This window comes from Neolamprologus brichardi, chromosome 18, assembly GCF_056152115.1.
Source record: "Neolamprologus brichardi isolate AB-2024 chromosome 18, ASM5615211v1, whole genome shotgun sequence".
NCBI classification, from domain to species: domain Eukaryota; kingdom Metazoa; phylum Chordata; class Actinopteri; order Cichliformes; family Cichlidae; genus Neolamprologus; species Neolamprologus brichardi.
In genome coordinates, this window is record NC_142121.1 from 5,887,283 (window position 1) to 5,914,115 (window position 26,833).

General features: G+C 41.4%; 1 pseudogene; it reads left to right on the forward strand.

The window, feature by feature from the left end:
* Nucleotides 1-25,300, forward strand: LOC148097501 (uncharacterized; annotated as a pseudogene).
* Nucleotides 25,301-26,833: the final 1,533 nt, after the last annotated feature.

Genomic DNA, 26,833 nt, shown 5'->3' on the forward strand with positions numbered 1-26,833 from the left:
ATGTCTTCAGTTCAGCATCTGAGAGAGTTTATCCAGGAGAGATTAACTTCTGCTGCAGAAGAAATCTTCTCAGAGTTTGAAAAAACGATCGTCCGGTATGAGGAAGAGATCCGTCAGCTAAGACTGCTTAATATCAGACCCGGGATAAAGTCACACAATGCAGGTGTGTAAATTTGTAGAGGTGTGGGGGTTGCGGGATTATCATGTGAATGTCAATGTAAATAACGTATTCTAAATACTTTGGTCCGGATTATTTGGTATATTTTCATGCTTTTTACAACTACATGAATGTACTTTTGCCGTGTGAACTATTGCGATAACTGAAGGCTACTAGCCACCGAGCTAACATTGTTAGCTGGCTTTAGCTAAAGTTATTTCATAGACTAAAGACTGTTAGACTTGATTCATAGCATTAACATCCTGCTAGCTACAAACAATCATGTGCAGCAATCCCAAGTAAATTTTTAAATCGTGATGTAAAATGAGTAACAGTAGGGTGGACATTAGGTAAGGCTGCAGTTTTGGCAGCGATCTCGTATAGAAAACAATTTCTGTATCAGTAATAGGTTTTCTTTCTGTTTGCTTTTAGAACTGCACATGATTATTTGCAGCTAGCAGGTTGTAATGCAGCCTTCAGTAATAGTAGTGAGTCACACAGCAATAGTACATCGAAGATTCCGAAGTGGGACATAACCTAGATAGCTACAACAACTAAAACAAGGTAGTTGTAGTAGGCTAATGTTAAGGCTGTGCAATATGACGAAATATATCAGATGAAATGAAAACATCTTTTGTTTAAAATTATATACTGTTGTTTGTTTTGTGGTGTCACAAAATACCTTCTTAACAGCATACAACAACATTTTTTCATTGATTTCATCTTCACTGGCTATCAATAAAGATGAGGCAGAACCTGGTAGCTCCAAAAAGAAGGACCAGTCAAAACAAATTGAGGATGTTAATCCTAAAAATTACACCGGTATTACCGTGAACGGTATGATATGGCATATCATACCGTTCACGGTAATACCAGTATGGTGTTAGGCAACGATAATAAAATGAAATATGGCGATAGAATATGGGTAAAACGCGCATGCGCAGTGCCTTTGTTTTCATACGCACATGACGGAAAAAGCATTTCAACGACGGAGAATGAGAAGGGTGAAGGTAGGGCTGTGCGATATGACCAAAATCTCATATCCCGATATAAGAATTCTATCGTCCTGATAACGATATAAGTCACAAAATTGTAACATTTTCTGTAAATTCTGTGAATCTCGGGCAGCTCGTCTTGCGGGAAGTGTTTCCACTGCGCGTCATGTAGCTGGAGTCGAGTGTTTTAACTGATGCATGAAACTATACATTTTTAGACATAAGTTGTAACAGCCACCGTTTTCTTTGTGAGTATTTATTACACGGCGTGCTGCGGGGAAAAGCCTGTTCTAACGTTTGAGTCTAAGGTTTATTTTTTTAGCACCTGGCGTCTTTTTTGTACTTCTCATCCGTAAATAATCTGCTCTTTCACGTGATTCAGTTTATTTTTAAAAGTCTCAACAGGATCTTGAGCTTTATTGTGAAAGGTTTGTGTGGAACATAAACAAGCGGACACGCCGTCGTTGTTGCTAACCACAACACATAAAAACAGGCACTTGTCCGTCCGTAGTGTGGTTATATTACATATAAGAGAAAGAGAGAACTTTAAGAAATTAATATAGCCACTACAGTGACCATCAAAACGATGAAAAAATATTGCCTTAAACAGTTTATTTTGCGACACCACGAAACAAACAATAGCGTAAAATGAAATGATAGACGTTTTTATATCGTCATCCGATATATATCATTATATTGAACAGCCCTAGGCGAAAGCGGATCGTTGAATGAAACGGATAAACCAGAACTGGTTTGTAAAAATGCTGCAACTTCAGTGGTGTGGAGCTGGTTTAGCTTTTGTCCGTCAGATACACAACAAAGGACTATATTTGGTAGAGCATGCTAGCGGGCCGTCGTTATTACCGTGTGTTTTAGAAAATGCGGCACATTTAAAATCGATCTTTTGTTTTTTCTGAAAATCGACAGTGCCCCTTATAATCCCGTGTGCCTTATGTATGAATTGTGATTGTGTTTACTGACCTTGAAACAATTTTATGTGGTACACGGTGCTCGAAAATCTGTCAAATGTTTTAGTACAGCTTTGCTAAGCTACGAACCCGCACCACTTGATGGATTGTCGCAGCATTACGGCTATCGTCGGCAGGAGCCTCGCGGAGTGATACGTTCTGTGCTTCAACATAATATTACCGTATTGTGTGTGTATAACCTCTTTTTAAGTTTTGTGGATTTTATACATGGTTATGCTGAGGACATGTCGGCCAGTTTCCACTGGAAATGCCTTTTGGTTAAACTGTCAGCAAGGAATTTGCATTTGCACTGTTAAATTTTTATATAACTTTAATGCACATAAAAACACAGCTGATTGTTTAAGTGAAAATACATTGATGGATTTTTTTGGGGTTTTTTGCACTAATAAAGTTGTGGAGTTAATAAAGTAAAATAAAGTATTCTGTCTAGTGTCAATTATATTGTCAGTTACATCGTTATCGCAAATTTTCAAATGTATATCGTGATAAGTATTTTTGGTCATATCGCCCTGCTCTATAGCATATCTTACTTGCCATTGTAAAATACTTTAAGCTTTCATGTCATCATATTCAAATCATGCTGCTGTTCATTTGTTTTTTTGTTTATTCACATTGTGTGATGATCACTGGCAGTCAAATCTAGGAATTAGACCCCAGACAGTTGTAAGGTTATCAGAATCACCCAATGAACAAATGACTATGACTGAATGTTTCTGTGGCAACATCTGCAAGAATGCAAGAGCCCGTGAAACTATAAGCTAAATTCTCAATAGGTGACCCCTTTTCATCCTTCTTGATCTTTCTTATCATCACATTAGTCACTATTTTCTTGTGTCTCTTTGTTGAACACGAAGGTCTAGATGATCAGCAGGTCACAAAATGTCACAAAGACATATGGCGTGCATTACCGCCTGGGATACTGCCTCACTGAAGACATGTTTTCTGTTAGCATAGTAAAATAAAAATTGGGTTTCAAATCTTCTGTTGTTTAATAAAAACTAATATTTCCACCAGATCTAAGTCATGTTAGCCCAGAACTGTTCACAGTATGTAGAAAAATGTTGAGACAATGAAAACTGTGGATTATTGGCCACAAGGACCAAGTTGGAGTAGCAGGTCTGTGACCAGGAGAGGAGCTTCAGTCTCCACCAGGAGGACCCAGAGCCTCCACAGACTAGAGAGGAACAGGAGGAAATGTGCAGCAGTGAGGACGGAGAGCAGCTTGAACAGGAGGTTGAAGGCGTTAATGTGTGGACTGGAGAAGAGCTGCATGTGTTGTGGAAATCTGGAGTAAAGCTGACCACAGTAGGTATGTAAAAGTGTCATATACAGATTTTATAATACAGAGATGAATATGACTCATATCAAAATGTCAGGTGATGACATCATAAAGACACGTGGCGTGTAATAACGTCTGGCATACTACCTCACTGAAGACATGTTTTCTGTTAGCACAGTAAAATAAAAACTGGGTTTAAAATCGTATGTTTGTTCGATAAAAAAAACAAACATTTCCTCCATATAGATTTAAGCCATGTTGGCCCAGAACTGTACTCAAAATATAGGAAAAACATTGAGACAATGAAAAACGTGGATCATTGGCCACAAGGACCAAGTTGTACGCCTCATAAATGATGACTTTCTGCATGTAAACAGAATTCTTTGCTGTTCACCGCATGAGAGAGAATATTTAAAACATTTGTGCACCTTAAATATCGCTCACATACCTGAGAGACCTGCTCACAGTGTAACTTCTTTCTTGTGTTGTGTCCATCAAGACCTCTCACAGCAACATGATTGTAAGGAAAATGAGGATCTGGATGACCCGCAGGTCTGTAGCCAGGAGAGGAACTCCAGTTTGGACCAGCAGGACACAGATCCTCCACAGACTAAAGCTGAACAAGAGGAAATCTCCACCAATCAGGAAGAAGACCAGCTTTCCCTGAAGCAGGAAACCAAGGGCATCATCATCTGGACCGGGCAGGAGCTGGGCATCATGTGGAACCCTGAAGTAAAGTTGCACAGAATAGGTATGCAAAACTTGGATAAGATAAATAGATTGTTTTGTATTAAGAAATCTAACTCATGTTGGATCCTAATCAGACCTCCGATATACTTATAGAGACAAATGAAGAATTTAAAGACCGACTGCAATAAGGAAACTGACGTAATATTTTAAGAGCCAAAATGTCTAGCCCTCCCAGTGTCGCCCCTGTCAGGACTGTCTTATGTTGAAAATAATTGAGTACAAGAGAGAGGAAGACACCCTACAATGAGTTGAAACATCAGCTTGTTATTTGTTCCTCCATATTCATATTTGTCATTCATATTGTCACTTTGTTTGTCCTTCCAAATTGCAGTCGTCACTCCTTCGCCTGTGCTGCGCCCCTGCACCTGCAGGCACACTTACAGTGAATATCAAATTTAATAACAGGAAATTAACTAGGCATGTAATACTTTTCTTTCTTTTTTTGGCCACAATTTTTAAGTGACCTATATTTGACAACAGCATATAAAAAAACAAAACAAAAAAACAACAACTTTAAATTATGTTTTTGGTGTGCCATCTCAATGTTTTCAGTAGCACCGATATGGCCACCCATATGAAAAATTCTGGAGCCGCCCCTGTACATTATGACTGATTACATCCACTAAACCTTTTGTGGATAACATAATAATCCCCATTAGGACTGAACGATCAATTTAAAAATAAAATCTATAGATTTGAAACTAAGCTTTTAGCAAACCACACAACACTATGATAGTTGTCCTTGTGCCATGTTTTTCTGGGTCTTTCTTTCTTCTTCTGTCCCTTTGGATTCCAGCACAAGGCCTGTGTAGTGATGTTATTGGTGGACTTCCTGATTGTGTGGCCAATCCAGCACCACTTTCTCTCAGAACTGGTATTGCTGTTTGTTTCTGGTTTGTACTTGTCCACAGTTTGTAATCCTCTCTGGCCACGGAGGATTTGTTTTAAGCAGCTGCTGATGAATGTCTGCAAAATACAGAGCGCTGTCTTTGCTTCATGTTTACGAGCTATAGAGAAGTATAGGTGTGACCCTGATTTTAAAAATGCTCAGCTTGGTGGAATTTCTGACCTTGAGTTTCAAACATTTTTTAAAATCATGTTGTTTCTTTTTTTCTTTCTTTTTTTAACACTAAATTTACTAACCCAAGGTGTTATTCACCCCTGCTGAGATTTTCAAATGTCGTCAGCTCGATTCTCCTGCTTTTGTTGTGCAAACCACCCATTATCTTTGAGGCCTGGCACATTTGCATTTGTTTACTCAGAGTAGCTCAGATCCAAGGCAGGCCAAACCTCTGTGTTACAACCTTCAGAAATGCCTGTCGTATCTATACAAAATATCCCACACATTGACTGACCTGCAAATATGAAAGACACATTGACAATATATGGAAACACAAGTCTGTTTTATTTATAAACAAATTGTGTGAAAACAGAATGAAAAGTTGCTAATACAATGACATGAGTGCATGTTCTCTCCTTTGCCTGTTCATGTAAAAATAGCAAAACCTAAAAAAGAAAACATAAAAAATAAATTCTGTCCTTCAGTTCCAGGTTGGTTCATCTCTTCATCTTTCTGCCTTTTGTCTTAGGTTACTCTCCCACACAGTCTGTCTGTCTCATAGTCTGTTTGCAGCATTCAGCAATGGAGTTCCTTGACTCTCAGCACAGATCTTCCATTGTTCCATTGTGACTGTGTATGTGAGGGAGTGGCATTGCATGACTACAGCACAGTGCTGTGCATAAAAGCAGACAGACCCAGGCGGGAGAATTATTTCTTCGCATTTCTGACAACGCACATCAGGATGGCCTCTGTATCACTGCCTCACAGGAAGAACCTCTGCACGCAACAGGCTTTGGTCTTGCTTCAGGAAATGGATGAAGCAGACTCTGATGGAGGAGAGGTTTCATTTGTCCAGCAGGCCACTAATACCGCCTCAGAAGAATCTGAAAAGGAGGCGGAACAAGAACCCAACATGCCTCCATGGAAGAGGCACCGTGGTACTGGGAAGCCCTGTCTGAGCCACACGGCAAAAGACGGCACTGTGTGGGCAGAGGAGGACATTGGTATGCCCAGTGCAGTAGCAAATCGCTCTTGCTTCACTGTGCAAGCTGGACCCACAGAGTCTGCTAAGGTCGGTCATTGCCATAGTACGTATGATATTTATATAAAGCCATTTAAAGTGAGGTTCATGTAAATTTACCATTCTCTATTTGTTTATCTTTCGACAGCGTAAAATGACAAGTGTGCTCCAAAGCTTCCTTTAGATGTGGGAATGCAGCAGACCATCAGAGAGTGTACGGTCCATCAAGCCCACAGAACAGAGCCGGACTGGAATTTGTCAATTCAGAAACTGATGGCATTTCAATTCTGTTTGTAAGAGAAATCTTGCGTCCCGTTGGTGCCATTGTGGATTGCTGGTCAGAAAGATTTCTGGTGCTATCAAAGAGACAATGCCCCGAGATAGATTCATTTCAATTATGCAACACCTTTTATTTGATGACAAGGACACGCGGGCAGAACGGGTGAAAACAGACAAATTTGCAGCCATCTCCGACATCTGGACACGCTTCAACGAGAACTGTGCTAAGAGTTTCACTCCAGGAGAACACACGACCATAGATGAACAGCTATTCCCTACCGTGGTTCATTGTCCATCCACACAGTATATCGCAACCGAGCCAGACAAATTTGGGATCAAGTTCTGGATGGCCACGGATTTGGAGACCAAACATGTCTCCAATGCATCTCCTTACTTGGGAAAGGACCCCAGTCATCAGAAGGGACAGAGGCTGGCAGAGAACGTGGTCATGAAACTGATGGAGCCATTTTTGGATGATGGGAGAAATGTCAGAACTGAGTTTTTTTACTTCCCCGTGACTGTCGCACAGACTGCTGCAGCGCAAAATAACGTTAACTGGGCACGGTGAATAAAGTCTGGTGCGAACTTCCTCAACTTGCAAAAGACACTGCACAGCAAGAAGTATTCTTCACTTCAGTGCTTGGAAGTGGCAGTGTCTGCTTGACAATTTATGCACCTAAAAAAAAAAACACAAGACTGTGTGTTCAAGTTCAAGGCACCAAGACATGACGATCAGTGACGACAGAAAGAGGAAACCCAACATGATAACTGACTATACCCACATGAAGGTATGTGAATGTGTGTATAATTTTACACCAGTGCTACAATGTTTTCTCATGTGTGCTATACAGGACTATAGGAAAAAAAAGCACATATTTTATTTTATTTTATTTATTTATTTCAAACATGTAAACAATATACAGGTACATTTAGAAAAGAAAATAAGAGAGAAAAAAATACTATACGAAAATCAATACATTTCAATATTGCTACCATTCTGATTCATTTACATGTTGAAAGGGAGTGGGAAGAAGTAAACACTTATTTGCCTTTGCCATAAATTATCAGTTAATATTTAGCTTCCTTATTGATATAATTTGTAATAAAAATAGTGTACAGATTTTTGATATACTATATCCTATACCAGGGGTCTGCAACCTTTAACACCCAAAGAGCCACGTGGACCCGGTTTCCAAGCAAAAGAAAACACTGGGAGCCGCAAATACTTTTTGACATCTAAAATAAAGATAACACTGTATATATTGTTTTTTTACCCTCATGCTTTGTGTGAACAATTAGTGTTTTTCTTATGAAATCCATGAAGTGCTACAGAGAAAATTACATTTTATTTATGTAAATAAGAAAGAAATATAACAAAAGGAAAGACACCCAGCTGAACTAAAATGATCCATGTAGCAAACAAAAACTGTTGTGAGCCGCTACCCTTATATCGCCTTTGGGCTTTTGGAGCCTTGACCTGACTTTTAAAAAACAACTGGAAAAAAAGCACTATGCTGCTAAAAGATGAAAAATTCTGCCTAAATATGTCTTTTACCTGGTTAATGTGTGTGGCGGGGCGTGGTCTGCAGCGCTGCTGCAGGGGAGGCGGACGCACCTGATCGGCACCCGCAATCACGCCTCTCCGCCTTAAAGTCTGTGCTCTCTCTGCTGTTGTGTTGTTGGGCTGTGAGCTGAAAAGCTACAGCCGGCTGTATGCGTACAGCAACCGTGTGTGAAAAGTGGTCAATAAAGAGGTGCTGAAAAGCAGCGGGTCTGCCGTGGTATGTTTACAATGAGACTTCTGCTCCTGAACCTCTGCGCACAGCATCTGCAAATCGGGGCTGTATGAAGTCACTTTCATCTTTACGCAGGACTGTAAGCTGGGGTTGAAAGTCTTGATAAATGCACAGCGTTTCAGCGGGTAAACCGGCTTCTGCGAATGTGACGCTTATTTTGAGCGATGAACAATAATAAAATATAATATTATTTTTATATATTTTCAATATCACAATAATCTTCCAATTTAGAACTACAAGTTAAAAAAAAGAACTAAACACCAATAAAATACACTTCAGCTAAATACTTCTAATTTATTTACCCAAACCACGCAGAGCCGCATTATAAGGACTAAAGAGCCGCAGGTTGCCGACCCCTGACCTATACTGTCACACCATGATTTCTTTGGTGTGTTTTTTTTTTTTTTTTTTTTTAAATAGGCAGATTCACATAATTTCAATATTTTCCCTTTCTTTATAGTTCGAGAAGATCATATTTTCATAACTCTTCTTTTTTTTTAACTGTTTTATGTTTGGACATTGTTTTAATTCCATATTCAGACTGTTCCACAGTTTCACTCCATGAACAGAAACACAAAAGCTCTTTCTTGTAGTATGTACCTTCCCTGTTTTGAAGTTACAAAAACCCCTTAAATTATAACTTCCTTCTTTCAAGCAAACATACTCTGAATATTACCTGGCAGTTCTTTATTTTTTGCTTTGCTTAATTTTCACTGACTCTTCAACACCATTTATTTGAATCTTAGCATTTGTATTTAAACTACTATTTCCAAATAACATAACTTAAGATTTATTCAAATTTAATGATAATCTGTTTTTATCAAGCCAGAACTTCACTTCACTTATTTCATTAGTCATATCCTCCAATAAATTCTGCAGATCATCACTAGAGCAAAAAATGTTTGTGTCGTCAGCAAAGACCTAACCCTAACCCTTAACCCCCTAACCCATATACTCATGACTCACTCTCTCTGCTTTTACAGTGTGGTGTAGACGTGTTGGACCAAATGGCGTGGATGTATTCCGTAAGAGCAGCAACACGCAGGTGGCCAGTAGTGGTTTTCTACAATATTCTGGCGGCGATGAATGCCTACATTTTGTACAAGGCATGTACAGAATGGACAAGTGAAAGAAGATTGTTTCTGAGTCTTCTAGCTCAGGAACTTTGTTGTCGATTCATGCAGCACAAGGAAATACTAGCACAGAGGCAGGCTGCTGCAGCTGCTGTGCCAGGGACTGTAAAGACAACGCAGTGCCAGGTGCAAGAGAGCTGCAACAAGAATCACCTGTGCCAAATGCAGGGATGATGGACACGTGATCTGCAAACGCTGTAAAGTTCGCAACACTTTAAAATAAAGCAGACTTGTGTATCCATATGTTGTGAATGTGTGTTTTTTGTATAGATACGGCAGGCATTTCTGAAGGTTGTAACACAGAGGTTTGGCCTGCCTTGGATCTGAGCTACTCTGAGTAAACAAATGCAAATGTTGCACAACAACACACACACAAACAAACACAGCAAATCTGTCTTTATTAGTCCCACAAGTGAAAAATCTGCATTGTCACTGCAGAAAAGTGGATAGTGCTGTGGAATGCCAGGACTGCCAAAATGAATTAATTAAATACACCATAAAATAATGACTAAAATGTATCAATTATTTAAATTAAAACTGGAGTTAAATACATATTTAGTACATATTTAAGTAATTATTGACACATTTAATAAATTCTTGACTCAATTAATTATTTCATGATTTATTTATTTCTTTTTCACAGTCCTGGCCTCTGGCTGTTCATGAATTTAATTTATCTGTCAGCCTCACCCATTAAACTTCGGGGGCGGGGTTAATGCTGATCGAGTCAAAACCATTGGTTTAGCCTGGTGGCCCCGTTTGTCCTTCTCCACACTAACAACCGGCATGTGGAAAATAACTGAACTGTACTTGGAAATACCCTATTTGTGTATCACCAAATACACTTTTAATATTTTTTTTAGTTTAGTTTCAGCATAGACTTGGTTTAGTAAGGCTTGAGTGAACACTGGCGCACCTGGCTGCCGCTACTCACTGATACATTTTTCGATTATTTGGATTAATTGGATTATTTGGATTCAGATTTGAATGAACAGACATTCACACTCATGACCAGATCGATCTCTGCCAGGGATTGATTTGCAATGCTTGTCCTCAACATCTGTTATTTCAGCTGAATGTGCTCTGACGTCTTCTTCTCAGTGAGCTGCACTAGCTTAACTGTTTGAGCTATTTTAGCCTACCTGTTCGTCACTCCGGCCAGCTCGGCTCCTTTTCCTCCACATAATCGAAGCTGTGGGTCAAGATGTTCCTGAGCTGGTCGCCACTATTTTTTTAAAATATTTTCCATAACTCCAATAGAACTAAATTGTTTTGGTCTACTACTCGATGCCCTCGCAGGAACCCTGATTGGGCTGTCAACCATCGTTCTCTAGCCCACCTGCCCAGGGCGCCCAATGCGATTAGCAAAAAAGAAAATACTCCACTCAACTTTGGTCTCCAAAACATTCGTTCATTGACAAATAAGGGACCTCTCATCCAAGACCTCCTATCTGACCGTAAGTTTGACTTTTTCTGCTTAACCGAAACCTGGCAACAACCTGATGACTTTTCTCAACTAAACGAATCTGCTCCTCTGGGGTTTGTTTACTTTTCTAAACCCCGCTACTCAGGTCGTGGGGGTGGTCTCGCGATCTTCTTTCACCAGCACTTGAAAGTCCTGCCAGTTAATGTTGATACCTTTAGTTCTCTAGAGGTCCTTGCATGTGAGCTTACTGGACCCATTCTCACTATCATGGCTACTGTATATCGCCCCCCCAAACCTAACCCTGTCTTCCTTAGTGACTTTGCTAATATACTAACCCATCTTTCATCTCTTTCCCCAAATGATCTTGGTGGGAGATTTCAACATTCACATGGACAATAATGACCTTCTGCTCACCAGAGACTTTTCCTCTTGTCTCGAAGGCTCTGAATTTAAACAATTTATCGACTTTGCCACTCACTCTAAAGGACACACCCTGGACTTGGTCTGGTGTTTTGGTCTTACTCCCTCGAATCTTTCTGCTACTGAAATCCCCATAACTGACCACTTCCTCCTTTCATTTAACCTCACTCTCTGCTGCTCTTCTACCAAGCCAACCCGTCTCATCTCGTTCCGCAACATGAAGAATATTGATATGGACATTCTCACTACCAGTCTGGACAATGTTCAGATTCCAGACTTCTATTCTACTCCTGATGATTTGTTGTTATATTATAATAATTGTCTACGCACTGTCCTTGATTCTCTGGCTCCTGTAAAAACCTACTCCGTTTCCTTCGCTCGCTCTGCTCCCTGGTTTACCTCTGACCTCTGAGCTCTGAAGGCCAAAGCTCGGCAGCTAGAGCGTAAATATAAGAAATCTGGTTTAACTGATTAACTGATTCAGAAATCTATAAATCCCTTGTACTTCAGTATAAAGACTCCATCAGCAAGGCCAAACAAAGCTTCTACTCTGGTATTATCAGTTCTTATGAGGGTAATGCAAGGACTCTGTTTTCAGTTCTCAACAAACTAATTCAACCCCCCAACGCTTTACCACCGCACTTCTATTCCTCTGAAACCTGCAACTCCTTGATGCTGTTCTGGACTACGAAAATCAATAACATCCACCAGCAACTCAGATAAAATGTTGTATCTACGCCCTCTCCAGAACCTTTTCTCCTTTTTGAGCCGTTTTCCACTTTTCATCTTCCTGATTTATCCGATATTTCCGAGTTCATATGTAAATCAAAGCCTGCCACATGTCATCTTGACCCCATGCCCACGGGGCTTGTGAATTCCTGCCTCTCTTCTTTACTCTCACTCATCTCTGCTATCATTCACTCTTCTCTCACCACCAGTATCGTTCCCTCCTTATTCATGATTCTTTAGATCCCAACAACTTAAACAACCTCCGTCCAATTTCCAATCTACCCTTCATTTCTAAGATACTCGAAAAAGTGGTTGCAGCTCAACTTCATTTACACCTGATTAATAATAATATCTACGAGAGATTTCAATCTGGTTTTCGCTCATGTCACAGTACAGAAACTGCTTTACTTAAAGTCACTAATGATCTTCTAATTGGAGCTGACTCTGGTCTTCTCACCATTCTCGTCTTTTTAGATCTGAGCTCAGCCTTCGACACCATTTCTCACTCTTTACTTCTAAGAAGGCTTTCCTCTCTCGGCATCTCTGACACACCCCTCGCCTGGTTTCAATCATATCTCCTCGACCGTTCCCAGTTTATTCAACTAAGATCATTCTGCTCTCGTTTATTCCCCGTCACCTCTGGTGTACCCCAAGGCTCAGTTTTAGGCCCTCTTCTCTTCATAATTTACATCGTCCGTCTAGGTACCATTTTCCGCAAATTTGATCTTCAGTTTCACTGTTTTGCTGATGACACCCAGTTATATTTCTCCTGCAAACCTGATTCCTCCATCCCACCTTCCTCCCTTTCAGAAGGTCTATCCGAGTTAAAATCCTGCTTTACCTCTAATTTTCTAAAGCTCAATGAGGATAAAACTGAGATCCTCCTTATTGGCACCAAATCCAACCTTTTGAAGGCGAACTATTTCTCACTCACCATCGATAACGCCACAGTTTTCCATTCTCCTCAGGTTAAGAGCCTTGGTGTCATCCTAGACAGTTCACTTTCCTATAAATCTCACATCAATAATCTCACCCGTTCTGTCTGCTTCCATCTACGCAACATTAACAGATTGCTTCCTTCTCTTTCCACCCAGTCTACGTCCATTCTTGTCCACAGTTTTGTTACCTCCTGTATTGACTACTGCAATACTCTTCTGCATGGTCTCCCCTAAAAATATGTATGTGTGTGTATATATATATATATATATATATATATGTATGTGTGTGTATATGTGTGTGTGTGTGTGTGTGTGTATATATATATATATATATATATATATATATATATATACATGTAAAAAAAAAACAACACCCAGCACGCCCCTGCGGGCGGTTTATCCTTCAAGCTCGGGTCCTCTACCAGAGGCCTGGGAGCTTGAGGGTCCTGCGCAGTATCTTAGCTGTTCCCAGGACTGCGCTCTTCTGGACAGAGATCTCCGATGTTAATCCCAGGATCTGCTGGAGCCACTCGCCTAGCTTGGGAGTCACCGCACCTAGTGCTCCGATTACCACGGGGACCACCGATACCTTCACCCTCCACATCCTCTCGAGCTCTTCTCTGAGCCCTTGGTATTTCTCCAGCTTCTCGTGTTCCTTCTTCCTGATATTGCTGTCATTCGGAACCGCTACATCGATCACTACGGCCGTCTTCTTCTGTTTGTCTACTACCACTATGTCCGGTTGGTTAGCCACCACCATTTTGTCCGTCTGTATCTGGAAGTCCCACAGGATCTTAGCTCGGTCATTCTCTACCACCCTTGGGGGCATTTCCCATTTTGACCTCGGGACTTCCAGGTTATACTCGGCACAGATGTTCCTGTACACTATGCCGGCCACTTGGTTATGGCGTTCCATGTATGCCTTGCCTGCTAGCATCTTGCACCCTGCTGTTATGTGCTGGATTGTCTCTGGGGCATCTTTACACAGCCTGCACCTGGGGTCTTGCCTGGTGTGATAGACCCCAGCCTCTATGGATCTTGTACTCAGAGCTTGTTCTTGTGCTGACATGATAAGTGCCTCTGTGCTATCTTTCAGTCCAGCTTTGTCCAGCCACTGGTAGGATTTCTGGATATCAGCCACCTCCTCTATCTGCCAGTGGTACATACCGTGCAGGGGCCTGTCCTTCCATGATGGTTCCTCGTCTCCCTCCTCTTTCTTGGGTTTCTGCTGCCTGAGGTATTCACTGAGTACGCTGTCAGTTGGGGCCATCTTCGTGATGTATTCTTGGATGTTTGTTGTCTCATCCTGGATTGTGGTGCTGACACTCACCAGTCCCCGACCCCCTTCCTTCCTCTTAGCGTACAGCCTCAGGGAGCTGGACTTGGGGTGAAACCCTCCATGCATGGTAAGGAGCTTTCTTGTCTTTATGTCAGTGGCTTCTATCTCCTCCTTTGGCCAGCCTATTACCCCAGCAGGGTACCTGATCACGGGCAAGGGCGTACGTGTTGATGGCCCGGATCTTGTTCTTACCGTTCAACTGACTCCTCAGGACTTGCCTGACCCTCTGCAGGTACTTGGTGGTTGCAGCTTTTCTAGCGGCCTCTTCATGGTTTCCATTCGCCTGCGGGATCCCCAGATACCTGTAACTGTCCTCTATGTCTGCAATGTTGCCTTCTGGTAGTTCAATCCCCTCAGTTCTGACTACCTTCCCTCTCTTTGTTACCATCCGACTACACTTCTCCAGCCCGAACGACATTCCAATGTCATTGCTGTATAGCCTGGTAGTGTGGATCAGTGAATCGATGTCTCGTTCACTCTTGGCATACAGCTTGATGTCATCCATGTACAGGAGGTGGCTGACAACTGCTCCGTTCTGTAGTCGGTATCCATAGCCAGTCTTGTTAATGATCTCACTGAGGGGGTTCAGGCCTTTGCAGAACAGCAGTGGGGACAGAGCATCTCCTTGGTAGATCCCGCACTTGATGGTGACTTGTGCTATGGGCTTGGAGTTGGCCTCTAGTGTTGTACGCCACATCCCCATTGAGTTCCTGATGAAGGCTCTTAGGGTCCCATTGATCTTGTACAATTCTAGGCATTCCAGTATCCAGCTGTGGGGCATTGAGTCATAGGCCTTCTTGTAATCAATCCTGGCAGTGCACAGGTTGGTCAGTCTGGTCTTGCAGTCTCGGCTGACTGTTCTGTCTAGCAGTAGCTGGTGTTTTGTGCCTCTGGTATTCTTGCCAATTCCTTTCTGTGTCCCGCTCATGTATTGACCCATGTGCCTGCTCATCTTAGCTGATATGATGCCTGACAGGAGCTTCCATGTAGTACTGAACCAGGTTATTTATATATATATATATATATATACAGTGGGGCAAAAAAGTATTTAGTCAGCCACCGATTGTGCAAGTTCCCCCACTTAAAATGATGACAGAGGTCAGTAATTTGCACCAGAGGTACACTTCAACTATGAGAGACAGAATGTGAAAAAAAAATCCATGAATTCACATGGTAGGATTTGTAAAGAATTTATTCGTAAATCAGGGTGGAAAATAAGTATTTGGTCACCTCAAACAAGGAAAATCCCTGGCTCTCACAGACCTGTAACGTCTTCTGTAAGAAGCTTTTCTGTCCCCCACTCGTTACCTGTATGAATGGCACCTGTTTGACCTCATCATCTGTATAAAAGACACCTGTCCACAGCCTCAACCAGTCAGACTCCAAACTCCGCCATGGCCAAGACCAAAGAGCTTTCGAAGGGCACCAGGAAAAGAATTGTAGACCTGCACCAGACTGGGAAGAGTGAATCTACAATAGGCAAGCAGCTTGGTGTGAAAAAATCAACTGTGGGAGCAATCATCAGAAAATGGAAGACATACAAGACCACTGATAATCTCCCTCGATCTGGGGCTCCACGCAAGATCTCATCCCGTGGGGTCAAAATGATCATGAGAACGGTGAGCAAAGATCCTAGAACCACACGGGGGGACCTGGTGAATGACCTGCAGAGAGCTGGTACCAAAGTAACAAAGGTCACCATCAGTAACACACTACAACGGCAGGGAATCAAATCCCGCAGTGCCAGACGTGTTCCGCTGCTGAAGCCAGTGCATGTCCAGGCCCGTCTGAAGTTTGCCAGAGAGCACATGGATGATACAGCAGAGGATTGGGAGAATGTCATGTGGTCAGATGAAACCAAAGTAGAACTTTTTGGTATAAACTCAACTCGTCGTGTTTGGAGGAAGAAGAATACTGAGTTGCATCCCAAGAACACCATACCTACTGTGAAGCATGGGGGTGGAAACATCATGCTATGGGGCTGTTTTTCTGCCAAGGGGACAGGACGACTGATCCGTGTTAAGGACAGAATGAATGGGGCCAAGTATCGTGAGATTTTGAGCCAAAACCTCCTTCCATCAGTGAGAACTTTGAAGATGAAACGAGGCTGGGTCTTCCAACATGACAATGATCCAAAACACACCGCCCGGGCAACAAAGGAGTGGCTCCGTAAGAAGCATTTGAAAGTCCTGGAGTGGCCTAGCCAGTCTCCAGACCTCAACCCCATAGAAAATCTGTGGCGGGAGTTGAAAGTCCGTGTTGCTCGGCGACAGCCCCAAAACATCACTGCTCTTGAGAAGATCTGCATGGAGGAATGGGCCAAAATACCAGCTACTGTGTGTGCAAACCTGGTAAAGACCTATAGTAAACGTTTGACCTCTGTTATTGCCAACAAAGGTTATGTTACAAAGTATTGAGTTATATTTTTGTTATTGACCAAATACTTATTTTCCACCCTGATTTACGAATAAATTCTTTACAAATCCTACCATGTGAATTCATGGATTTTTTTTTCACATTCTGTCTCTCACAGTTGAAGTGTACCTCTGGTGCAAATTACTGACCTCTGTCATCATTTTAAGTGGGGGAACTTGCACAATCGGTGGCTGACTAAATACTTTTTTGCCCCACTGTATATATATATATATATATATATATATATATATATATATATGTGTGTGTGTGTGTGTGTGTGTATGTGTGTGTGTGTATATATGTGTGTGTGTGTGTATATATATGTGTGTATATGTATATATGTACAGTGGGGCAAAAAAGTATTTAGTCAGCCACCGATTGTGCAAGTTCCCCCACTTAAAATGATGACAGAGGTCAGTAATTTGCACCAGAGGTACACTTCAACTGTGAGAGACAGAATGTGAAAAAAAAATCCATGAATTCACATGGTAGGATTTGTAAAGAATTTATTCATAAATCAGGGTGGAAAATAAGTATTTGGTCAATAACAAAAATACAACTCAGTACTTTGTAACATAACCTTTGTTGGCAATAACAGAGGTCAAACGTTTACTATAGGTCTTTACCAGGTTTGCACACACAGTAGCTGGTATTTTGGCCCATTCCTCCATGCAGATCTTCTCAAGAGCAGTGATGTTTTGGGGCTGTCGCCGAGCAACATGGACTTTCAACTCCCGCCACAGATTTTCTATGGGGTTGAGGTCTGGAGACTGGCTAGGCCACTCCAGGACTTTCAAATGCTTCTTACGGAGCCACTCCTTTGTTGCCCGGGCGGTGTGTTTTGGATCATTGTCATGTTGGAAGACCCAGCCTCGTTTCATCTTCAAAGTTCTCACTGATGGAAGGAGGTTTTGGCTCAAAATCTCACGATACTTGGCCCCATTCATTCTGTCCTTAACACGGATCAGTCGTCCTGTCCCCTTGGCAGAAAAACAGCCCCATAGCATGATGTTTCCACCCCCATGCTTCACAGTAGGTATGGTGTTCTTGGGATGCAACTCAGTATTCTTCTTCCTCCAAACACGACGAGTTGAGTTTATACCAAAAAGTTCTACTTTGGTTTCATCTGACCACATGACATTCTCCCAATCCTCTGCTGTATCATCCATGTGCTCTCTGGCAAACTTCAGACGGGCCTGGACATGCACTGGCTTCAGCAGCGGAACACGTCTGGCACTGCGGGATTTGATTCCCTGCCGTTGTAGTGTGTTACTGATGGTGACCTTTGTTACTTTGGTCCCAGCTCTCTGCAGGTCATTCACCAGGTCCCCCCGTGTGGTTCTGGGATCTTTGCTCACCGTTCTCATGATCATTTTGACCCCACGGGATGAGATCTTGCGTGGAGCCCCAGATCGAGGGAGATTATCAGTGGTCTTGTATGTCTTCCATTTTCTGATGATTGCTCCCACAGTTGATTTTTTCACACCAAGCTGCTTGCCTATTGTAGATTCACTCTTCCCAGTCTGGTGCAGGTCTACAATTCTTTTCCTGGTGTCCTTCGAAAGCTCTTTGGTCTTGGCCATGGCGGAGTTTGGAGTCTGGCTGGTTGAGGCTGTGGACAGGTGTCTTTTATACAGATGATGAGGTCAAACAGGTGCCATTCATACAGGTAACGAGTGGGGGACAGAAAATCTTCTTACAGAAGACGTTACAGGTCTGTGAGAGCCAGGGATTTTCCTTGTTTGAGGTGACCAAATACTTATTTTCCACCCTGATTTACGAATAAATTCTTTACAAATCCTACCATGTGAATTCATGGATTTTTTTTTCACATTCTGTCTCTCACAGTTGAAGTGTACCTCTGGTGCAAATTACTGACCTCTGTCATCATTTTAAGTGGGGGAACTTGCACAATCGGTGGCTGACTAAATACTTTTTTGCCCCACTGTATGTATACATATATATATATATATATATATATATATATATATTAGGGATGCAACGATACCAATTTTTTCAAACCGATACGATACCGATACTTGGATCTGAGTACTTGCCGATACAGAGTACAAAAAACGATACTTCTACCACACACACACACACACACACACACACACACACACACACACACACACAAATACAAATAATTGGAAGACAGGTTTTATTATATTCCCTGTCGATAAAAAATAAAATCTTAATAAAAATGACCACAAAAAAATTTCAAGTGAATACATATGTATCCAAGATGGCGCCGGTGTGTGTGGCTTGCCGTCTGTCACTGCCAGTGTTATGTTTGTTTGTTTTGATTTTATTGACTATTGTAATAAATGCCAACTCTCTCTTGGTGTATGATCGCCAAACCCTACTGGATCTCCGACCTTCTGCCAAAGGCTGGGCAAAGTGGAACCAAGCTGGATATAAAACTTTGCCCCCGCTAAATTCGGAGATCCCGGCTCACCTGTGCCGTGTTCCAGATCCACCACTCCGGCAAAAGTGCCGTCGCCGGGGTCGAAGGGCTGGCTTCCTGGTGAAGCTGAAAGCTTCGTTAAGGTATTCTCTTAAGCCCTTATCCAGAAAACAAGGAGCGGTGCCAAACTTCTGTTTCTCTCGGCGATCGTTGGAACCTGTCTGTGCCTGGCTGGTATCTGTCATCGGCCTGGATGGGATGTTCCAGTCCCGAAAACCCTGCTCTCCTCGCCCCCGTCGGCGTGGTGTGAATCTGCGGAACCTGCGGCCTCTGTGTCGGGCTTCTAGGACGGCTAGCGATGGGGATCCGCCGCTTACCGCCAGGATTGGCCTGGTAAATGCTAGGTCCCTAGCGAACAAAACTTTTATCCTGAAGGATTTTTTCACATCCCGAGGACTGGATTTTCTCTGTTTGTGCGAGACGTGGCTGAGCGCCGGTGAGTGCAGCATCTTCTCAGATCTTCTACCTGGCGATTGCTGCTATTTTACTTCCCCACGTATGTTGGGCCGAGGAGGAGGAATAGCTACGATCTTTAAAAGTCATTTTAAATGTAAGCAGCTATCAACCCCGTCGTTCACCAGCTTTAAACTGTCTGTGTTTGAGCTGGGCTGCTCTCACACAGTGTTGTGTGCGGTGTTTTATCGGCCTCCAAAATACAATAAGGACTTTGTGAGTGACTTTGCTGACTTCTTGGCTGAACTCATGCCAAAATATGATCGTGTTCTTATTGTTGGGGATTTTAATATTCACGTGTGTTGTCCTGATATGCCCATGGCGAAGGGCTTTTTAAACCTTATTGATTCGTTTAATCTGGTGCAATGTGTGACAGGTCCCACACATGAACGTGGACACACACTTGATCTTGTTTTATCTCATGGTTTTTCTGTTTTTAACATAGATATTTGTGATGCTGTGTTTTCTGACCACAGTCCTGTGATGTTTGAAGTTCCTCTTGCCTGTGCCTCAGTTAAACCTCGCGCTGCTGCTCAACGCCGTCGTGTTTTTAACTCCTCCACTGCTGAACACTTTTCAACAGTCTTTGACCAGATCTGTAAGATCCCGGATTTTTTATGCAGCCAGACTGAGGAACTGAGCTCATGGTTTTATTCTACCTGTCAGACTGTTTTGGACACTGTGGCTCCATTAAAAACCAGACGGCCTAAAACAAAATCTGAGCCCTGGCTGAACGACATGACCCGAGCTGTCAGGCGCGACTGCGGTCGAGCTGAGCGCAAGTGGAAAAAGGACAAACTAGAAGTGTCGTTCCAGATGCTGAAGGACTGTTGGCGCCAATATCAAAGAACTGTAAAAGATGCCAAAAGAAAACACTTATCTGACATTATTTTGTCAAACTGTCACAACCCGCGTGTTTTATTTAAAACTATTGACTCTGTTCTTAATGCACCTTATACTGACTGTATCGAGCCCTCATCAGATGCCTGTGAAAATTTTTTACACTTTTTTATTGAGAAGGTCTCCTCCACAAGGGCTCAAATCTCTCCTTGTGCTTATGACCTCTCAGTCTCTGTTTCCTGCTCTGCTGTCTTTGACAGGTTTGAGCCTGTGACTCTGTCCTTTTTAAAGGAGACTGTTGGTCATCTTAAGCCTGCAGGGTCTCCAAATGATGCTGTCCCTCCTCGACTTTTAAAAGAGGTGTTACCTACAGTTGGTCCTTTGGTTCTTGAGCTGGTAAACCATAGTCTGATGTCAGGTGTTGTCCCTAAAGATTTTAAACATGCAGTAGTCAAACCCCTGATTAAAAAACCTGCTCTTGATCCTACGGTTCTTGCAAACTACAGGCCTATCTCCAAACTACCTTTTCTTTCCAAAATTCTGGAAAAGGTAGTTTACAGCCAAATAATGGCCTTCCTGGAAAAGCAAAATGTTTTAGAGGTTTTCCAATCTGGTTTTAAACCCTTTCATAGCACTGAATCAGCCCTTTTAAAAGTTTTTAATGACATATTTTTAGCGACTGATGCTGGGGACTGTGTTGTTCTTGTGCTTTTAGATTTGACAGCTGCGTTTGATACAGTGGATTATGCCATTTTATTCTCTCGTTTGGAGCACTGGGTGGGCATTAGGGGCACAGCACTGGAGTGGCTCAGGTCCTACTTGGCGGGGCGAACTTTTTGTGTCAGCCTTGGTGACTATGTGTCGTCCTCCGCTCCCCTCTTGTGTGGTGTCCCACAGGGCTCAGTTCTAGGCCCCCTCCTCTTCTCTTTATATCTGCTTCCTCTTGGTTCTGTACTGAGAAAGCACGGCATTCCTTTCCACTTTTATGCTGATGACTGTCAGATCTATGTCCCTCTAAAGAAAAAAGGCAGATACCATACAAAGCCATTACTTCAGTGTCTCGATGACATTAAGGCTTGGATGTCTGTTAACTTTTTAAAATTCAATGATAAAAAGACAGAGGTGATGGTTTTTGGTAGCCCCACTGAGACCCCCAATGTGTATGTAGATTCCCTGGCACAGTATGTTAAGCCAACTGTCACAAACCTGGGGGTCAAAGTGGACTGTGATCTGAAGTTTGATAATCAGATAAAAGCAGTGGTAAAATCAAGCTTCTTTCACCTCAGGCAGCTGGCAAAAATAAAGCCAATTCTTTCACGGCAGCACTTTGAGACAGTGATCCACGCCTTTGTTAGCACTCGGCTGGATTACTGTAATGCACTTTATATTGGGGTCAGCACATTATATATTAGTCATCTACAGAGGGTGCAAAATGCCGCAGCTCGTCTTTTAACTGGCACTCGAAAGTTTGAGCACATTTCCCCTGTTTTAGCTTCACTTCACTGGCTGCCCATTTCTTTTAGGATTCATTTTAAAATTCTTTTATTTACTTTTAAAGCTCTCCATGGCCTAGCCCCATCTTATCTCTCTGAGCTGCTACAGCCTTATACACCCACCCGCTCTCTCAGGTCAGCTGATCAGCTGCTCCTGCATGTACCCAGGACTGGGCGTAAACTTAGAGGAGATTGTGCTTTTGCTGTAGCAGCTCCAAAACTGTGGAACGAGCTTCCTTTAGAGATTAGACAGGCCAGTTCTTTATCTGTTTTTAAGTCCCTCTTGAAAACCCACCTTTTTACCCTGGCCTTTGAAACCACGTGAGATGTTGGTTTTTATTTTATTTTATTTTATTTTATTTTTTTTATTTTTAGTTGTTTTTAGGTGATTCAATGCTGTTTTATATTGTTTTTGTTTCAATATAGGGCTGTTTTAATTTTATGTTTTATGTGTTTTACTTATTTATTTTGCTGTTTTCTGTTATTCTATTGTTTTAACTTATTTTCTGTACAGCACTTTGTTCCTGTGCTGGGTATTTTAAAGTGCTCTATAAATAAAATTGGATTGGATTGGATTGGATGTATATATATGTATATGTATATATATATATGTGTGTGTGTGTATATATATATATATATATATATATACATATACACACACACATATATATATATATATACATATGTATATGTATATATATGTGTATATATATATATATATATATATGTATGTATATATATATATATATATATATATATATATATATATATATACATACATACATATACACACACACACACACATATATATATATATATATATATATATATATATATATATATATGTGTGTGTGTGTGTGTATATATATGTGCTGTGATATGTATTGTTACTGTCATGTCAATAAAAAGGCTACGAGGAGAGCTGCTCTTTGAAGGACTTGGACTAGAGACAGGTGAGGAGCTTTGCTCCACTGACTGGTTCTGACCAAACTCTCCCTCACTAGCAAGTTAAAGACCGGTTGAAGATGTTCTGTTTTGTCTTTTGTTCTTCATGAGGAATAAGTCTCTAAACTAGTGGGGCCTGTGGAAACACAGACTCAACATCACTCATCTTTGGAAAAGATTTTTTATTATAGAGGCTTTTTCCAAAATAAAAGCTATACTATAGCCTTCTTCTGGGGTATATTCTCAGCAGCATATTAAACATATCAGGTCCCCATAAGGAGAATCATGTGCTAACGGTTGTCTAAATGACTTGGGTAAAGTTTGTAGCATGCGTGCATGTTGATTTTGTCTGCTTCTACTTGTCTTTGCGCTATGATGATGTTGGCCTAAACGTGCAGTCATATTCGTTTTCGCAGTTCATATTCGTTGTATATGTATATGTATATGTATATATATATATATATATATATATATATATATATATATATATATGTATATGTATATATATATATATATATATGTATATGTATATATATATGTATATGTATATATATATATATATATATATGTATATGTATATATATACCTAAGCCTTATCTTAAAAGTAGAGAGGGTGTCTGTCTTCCAAATCCAAACTGGCAGCTGTTTCCACAGAAGAGGGTCCTGAAAGTTGAAGGTTCTACCTCCCATTCTCTCCAACTTTCAGGCAATGAATGGTTAATCTAAAAAACAAAACAAAAAAACAATCCAAACAACAAAAAATCCTGCAGTGAGTGTCCTGTAAAGTTTTTAACTAATTTTAAATAAACTTATAAATGTTTTGTGCACTTAGATTAAAATATTTCAGGGATACGACTTTGTTGTTGGTTTGATTATGTATCGTTTTTATTTTCTCATCGTAGATGGTCTGTTTATATTATTTGTAGAGTTTGTAAATGAGCAGCCAAAATGGTTTTCACAGAGTCAGCAAAACTGTTTCTCCCCACAACATGCCTTTCATTGGTATATATTTCATTGGTATATCTAATGCAAATCATGTGGAGATTTGCTAATGGTTAAGGCAAAAAAATGTATGCTTTTTGATCTGTCCCTTCAGATTTTCCTCAACATGACTGTAAGGATGAGGAGGGGCACACAAATCAGCAGGTCTGTAACCAGGAGAAGACCTCCAGTTTAGGCCAGGAGGATCCTTCACAGATTAAAGAGGAACAGGAGGAACTCAGTACCACTGAAGAGGAAAAACCGCTTGTACTAATGCAGGAGACTGCAAATTTTCTATCTTGTGAAAAAAGTGACCACAGTGAATCAGAACCATGCTGTAACCAGCTCCTTTCTCACAACTCTCCTGACACAGATCAGGATGAAAGCAAAGATGGTAACTCACACAGAAATAAGTCGGAGCAAATCGTATCAGGCCTGTCAGTTCAAAATTCCAAGAAAGCTAAGTTATGTAGCACCTGCGGGAAAAGATTTACTCAGAAGGCTTACTTGAAGATTCACATGCAAATTCACACAGGTGAGAAGCCACATTCTTGTAGCACCTGTGGAAAAAGATTTACTGACAAGAGTCAGTTGAAGAATCACATGCGAGTTCACACAGGTGAGAAGCCACATTCTTGTAGCACCTGTGGGAAAAGATTTGCTCAGAAGAGTAATTTGAAGACTCACATGCGAATTCACACAGGTGAGAAGCCACATTCTTGTAGCACCTGTGGGAAAAGGTTTAATCAGAAGGGTCCGTTGAAGATACACATGCGAATTCACACAGGTGAGAAGCCACATTCTTGTAGCACCTGTGGGGAAAGATTTACTGACAAGAGTCAGTTGAAGAGTCACATGCGAGTTCACACAGGTGAGAAGCCACATTCCTGTACCACCTGTGGGATAAGATTTACTCAGAAGGTTAACTTGACGAGGCACATGCAAATTCACACAGGTGAGAAGCCACATTCTTGTAGCACCTGCGGGAAAAGATTTACTCAGAAGGCTCACTTGAAGATTCACATGCAAATTCACACAGGTGAGAAGCCACATTCTTGTAGCACCTGTGGGAAAAGATTTACTCAGAAGGGTCCGTTGAAGATACACATGCGAATTCACACAGGTGAGAAGCCACATTCTTGTAGCACCTGTGGAAAAAGATTTACTGACAAGAGTCAGTTGAAGAATCACATGCGAGTTCACACAGGTGAGAAGCCACATTCCTGTACCACCTGTGGGATAAGATTTACTCAGAAGGTTAACTTGACGAGGCACATGCAAATTCACACAGGTGAGAAGCCACATTCTTGTAGCACCTGCGGGAAAAGATTTACTGACAAGAGTCACTTAAAGACACACGCAAATTCACACAGGTGAGAAGCCACATTCTTGTAGCACGTGTGGTAAACATTTTACTACTTTAGTACATTTGAAAATGATTTGGGAAACCATGCTACATTCTTAGAAAATGTTGATGTTAGAACGCATAAACTGTGTCTGGATCATTTAAAAATGAACATTTGGAAAAAAAAACCCTTCATTTTGAAAGGTTTTCGGAAGCTCAGTTTCTCTTTTCACACAACATAAAATGTGTGCACCTTCATCACCTTTTTCTGACGTCATTTATTATTGTTTATGGGCTTTGTCTTTACTGAAGTTTCTTCATTAAATAAAATAACTATTTCTCAGAATCACACTTGGAAAAATCAGTTTAAAAAACTACCTGTGTATATGCGGTAGCCTTTATTGAAAACAGTTTTTTCTCTGAAGTTCACAGTTTGAAGGTGTTTAAAGCATAAGAAAGTTTACTAACTGTGCACTGTTCGCTAACTTGCACACTGCCAGAACTCCTGTTGGGATTTTGTTTTTTTTAATGAATTTATATACTGGATTGACATTAATGGGAAGTGCTTTGTAGATGGAAAGGGAATTAGGCGGTTGATTCAAGTTCTCGTATTGTTTGTGACCCATATACTTAGGTCATTTATTATTTATATTTTTAACATAGCTTGCACTACTGTTATGTGAGCACCTGTTGATACCCAGCTGTTGTTTTGTAAAAGGACCTCAGAAGAGTCCCAGAAGTCTTCGTCTTTATTTATCTTGATTGGCATGTGCATGTGCTTATGGCGAACACCCTAGTGGGCTTTTCTTTCTTCTAAATCTTTGTTAATCTTGTATGTTCAATAAAACTGTTGGCATCACACTTCACTCATCTCCTGTAAATTTTATGTTTTGGATTAAATTGTGTTCCAAAAGCCTGAATCAACAACACGGGGTCTTTCTGTGTGGAGTTTGCATTGTCTCTCCGTGTTTGCGTGGGTTCCATCCGGGTACTCCAGCTTCCTGCCACCATCCAAAGACATGCAAGAGTGAATGTGAGTGCGAATAGTTGTCTGTCCCTGTGTTTTGGCCCTGCGACAGGCTGGCGACCTGTCCAGCGTGTACCCCGCCTCTCGCCCTATGACAGCTTGGATAGGCTCCAGCGCCCCCCGCGACCCTGAAAAAGGATAAGTGAATGGAATGGAATGAACACACACCTCCCCTGTCTGCCAAGAGCATGTCTAAGACTTTTCTATACCACCATCAGTGACGTGAAGACAGATTGTTCAAACAAATCTGCAATGGTATTTTCAGATTAAGTTAGCCAATTAGACATCACAGTTGACTTAATTAATGCAGTCAACAATTCCTTAGGAGGTGTCATGGCTCGTGGGGTGAGCTGTGTGAAATTTAACTAGGACCCAAGATGCTGGCAGCTGAGATGCAGGGAAGTTTTATTGAAAAGGTGGAGATACAAACGGAAACGGCGGAGGTGTGTAGGAAACTAAGCATAACCTAAACTGTAAAAAATAACAAAACAAACCTGAAGCGCTGACGGGAGACCCGGAGAACATAGAAACATGCAGGGAGGAACAGAGGTTGACA